Here is a 4503-nt window from a genome sequence, read left to right on the forward strand (position 1 = left end):
AACCCATAATTCTATGAAGTAATGGTCCAGTTGCACTTAGTTTTAGTTTGATGTTGTCTTTCTCAAATAACACATATAATAAACATGGTATCATGTTGGATGCTACTATGCTCGAACAAATAAAAATTTGTAGTAATACCAAGATTTTCCACACTAGACTCGACTCATCTGTTTGTGGCCATGCACCAATTGGTTTGAGAAACCATCGATTAAATTGTAAATTATAATCGTTATGGTTTTTTGATCTGTTGTTCTCTGGCGCGCATTTGAAATTTGACATGATCGCTGCCCGAAAGCATATGGTGCACTGTCACGGATGGACAACTCATCGTGCCAGAATATGACGAAGCGCTTGCGCCGATCTTTAGAAGAGTTTGGTGAACGATTTAATATCATAAAAGTGCCCTGAGAGGGACATATGTCGATATAAAGTGTGGTTCGTCGATGGTTTTTATTATCCGATGTCTGAGAAAACATCGCGTGTTGTGAGGAGTGTAAGGATTCGTGGAAGTGACATTAAGAGTTTTCTTTATTTTATACTGTAAAAAATCTCTAGGGAAGAAAGCATTCTCTGGGCAAATGGATGGAATGACTAGTAAGTCTCAGGACTACGCAATTTTAGTTATATGAACTATATATTTAGTTATATGAACTATAATCGAGTCAAAATTATGTCGAATAAATATTAAGTCAGATGAATAATTTGATATAGTGAAAAGGATTAAAAAATTTAATCTAAGTAAGTGATTGACTTAATTATTCAACAAAGTATTTTTCTCTATTAATTTAGTAGCATTATATTTTAGACTTTTTAAAAATATTGACTAAATTATAATAAAATGTTAAAATCCAAATAAATGTTAAAATCCAATAATTTCCCTAATTTCAATACATTTTAACTCAACATTTCTTACCTATTTTGTGACATTTCCTCACTGTGCAAAATTTTAAAATGTTAGAACTATTTTTCCTGTATCAAGTTCCTAACTCTACAGTTGAAGAATTAAATTCAACACACTTGTCCATGATCCATTTAAATTTTTATGTGAAAATAATACAAAATGGAATATGTTATAGATAGCAATGCAAATATTATCTAAAAAATTAACACAAGAAATAAAACACTTCGATACAGTTTAAAAGCAAATTGTAAAATATTTCTTGAGTAAAATTAATATTTGTAATTTAAATTAATACTCTCATTTTATACATTTATCTTAGAATTTACATTTTTAAAATATATTGTTGTTTTTTTGCTTATTCATAAATTGTTTTTTTAATACTAAAAAAATGTAAAAATTAAATATTAATATTTTATACAATATTCAAACAACACAATTCATGCTATAACACAATCATTTTATGTTAAATTAATATGTTAAAAATTGAATATGTTAACAATTCAAGACAAGTTTTAACAATAATTATTTTAACATAAACATATAATGTCTTTTACTATAATAAAATTAAAATATTAGATTTATCTTTATTATATATCATATATTATATGTCATCTTATACATATTTTTAATAGAATAGAACAGTTTAGTTTCTTATGAATAAATTATATTTACATATCTAATAGGAGCATTATTTTCTTACATCTCTAGTGTATCGTAATAGTATGATACCCAAATAAGCACATAAATATTGTGGATGTTAATTCCAGAAGAGATATTTTATGCATAAAATTTTCTAATCATGGTATGAAACTGAAGTGTATGAATATATCACAGTAACAAAAAAAAGTTTTTTAAAATAAGTTATCACATTTTGAATTGATACTCTTAACGATCACAATTCAATTTTTTTCTTTTAGTGATTTAGAAAATAAAAATGAATTTAACTTAATTCTTAGAAAAAAAATGTTTATTTTTAAATTATTAATTACAGGGCCACAAAAAAAATAATCTGTGCTGGGACGGAGACCCTGCAATTCTTATGTAATTTAAATCCTGCAATTCTTATGTATTTTGAATAAGAATAGCTGGGTCTCTACCCTTTTCAAGGTACTTTTTTTATGGGCTTGTGTTATTATTATTTATATATATAAATTCATTTAAATAATTGATTATGAGATTTACATAAAGTTTTAGAAGATGTGTATTTTTTTAACGAATACTTATGTATGAAATACTTCAATATTTTCAGATGTTCAATGAGTAGCCATTTTTTGTTCAACTGTATCATTTCTCTTATGCTAGTTTTCGATAGTTCATGCAGAGTAACCACGTAAATACGTTCAATTGTTCTACTGGTATAAATCGCAAAGACAGCAGACTGCCAACACTGGCAGTAGATGAACTCACTATAAATATTGACAAAAACTATACAATGAAATTTTTTTCACAAGACTGATTTTTATATCGATGATTTTGTTATAATTCGGACATGTCATCGGATACATCTTAAAAGTTTCGTTGCTAACAATGATAACGTATGGTTTGGTCATCTATTATACTAAACAGGAACGTATGATTATTACACAAATCATAATGATGAATCGACCGTACTTGTTATCACTTCAAGTTAGTCTAATCTTTATACGAGACTCCAATGCATGTATCGTATTAATTTGTGGATTTCACTTTTGTACTTGAGCTCTATAATCTAATCCATAATCCTTTATCTAATCCATAATTCTGAAGCAATAACACAGTTTTTGCTTGATATTGTTTTTTTCAAATAACACAGTAAGTATATAACAGTTATGAATGCTACTATACTCGAACAAATGAGAATTTATTATAATATAAAGATTTTTCCACACTGGAACTCGACGTGTTTATTTGTGGCCATGTACTGATTAGTTTGAGAGATCATTGACTAAAATGTAAACTATAATCGTTATATTTTTTCAATATGTCGCTATATGACACATTCAGAATTCGATCATCGCACGAAAGTGTGCAATGTACAGAAAGATAATTCATTGAACTCATCGTATCGAAATATGATAAAGCATTTGATACGCCGATTTTCAGAAGAGTTTGATGAGCTGGTAAAGGTATTCTGAGAGGGGCGTATATTCAATCGATCTAATTAGTTGTCGAAGTTGTCGAAGAAGTTGTCGAAAATTTTATTGTCCAATATTTTTGAGAGAACATCATATAAAATTATGGAATCATAAAAAATTGTGGAATCACATAAAATTATGGAAGTTCATTAAGAATTTTTTATTTTAACAGATTTTTTGAATTTTATAATGTATCTTAACTATATTTTTTGTTATATTAACGGGATAAATTAATTAAATTGAGGTAAAAATTAGAATATTTTGAAATATGGAAAATATTATGAATAGAAATATTGAAATCAGAAAAATATAGGAATGAATTATACAATTTCAACAACAATTTCAACATTGGCTCTATTTACTTTGAATTTTATATTGAATAGATGATTAACTGAACCCGCTATAAGCGAGTTAATATCGATAATATCAGTATCTTGTTTGGGAGATTATAGGTGTGTTTGGGGAGATGCTATTAGCGCTATTTGTGTCATTCTATTCTTGTTTTACATTTAAAAAACAATAAAGATAGAATGACAGAAGTAGTGTTTCCCCGAATGCACCAGTTATTAAGGTTCTACTTTATCCCTGATAAATTACAGTTTGAGAATCTGATTTTGAGTTTGCCACCATTCGTGTGCTTCAGATTTTAACCGGTTTTCTTTGTCATTTCATTTAGAGCTGTATATTGCAAAAAATCATTTTAATCATATTAACTATTATTTTATATACATATGTATCTTTACAAAGGCACATATATTATTATACACATATTTATACTCGACATATAGTACTGGATGGAGCATACGATGAAATCTCTTTCTTGACAGACCTAGAAAAAGTAAGATAGACATTTGGGCACGGAACTCTCTTTCTACTTTTGTCTTATTGGTCGAATTATGTTTTAGGAGAGGGAGGTTAATACTGTATTCTTTAAAGATAGAAGTCCTCAACAAAAGTATTGACTGGTATTAACGCAGTATAATTCTAAACATTATTAATTATTAGATACAAAATAGAACTTAAAATATAGTTTTTACATGTATTTTATGCAAAAGTAACACTCTGAGCACAGATGTATCTAAATATTTAATGTCTCAGGGCCTTTGATTACATAATTCACTACTACCCAAATATTGGAGTATCTCTTTCTATGTCTGCCAAGATGATTTCGATGCTAATACTCTGTCCAGTAGTATATGTCAATAATTTAAGAGCTACGATGTTTCACATATCAAGTGTATATTTATATTTTTTTATCGAAAAAATGAGAGCGAAAGGATGCTTTTTGCGTAACGTGAGAATTCGCACGAAAAAGGTATATTTTAATTATTAACCTTCAAAATCAGTTTTGACCGAATATAATCTTTTTCTTTATTTATGATGAACGTTTCGCGATCGATTATCACTTACCAATGTTTGCAGTTTACGTAACGATTAATGTTACGTAAAATATTGTATATATATATATATATATATATATATATATA

The sequence above is a fragment of the Atta cephalotes genome, assembly GCF_000143395.1.
Source record: "Atta cephalotes unplaced genomic scaffold scaffold00005, whole genome shotgun sequence".
Taxonomy (NCBI): Eukaryota; Metazoa; Arthropoda; class Insecta; order Hymenoptera; family Formicidae; genus Atta; species Atta cephalotes.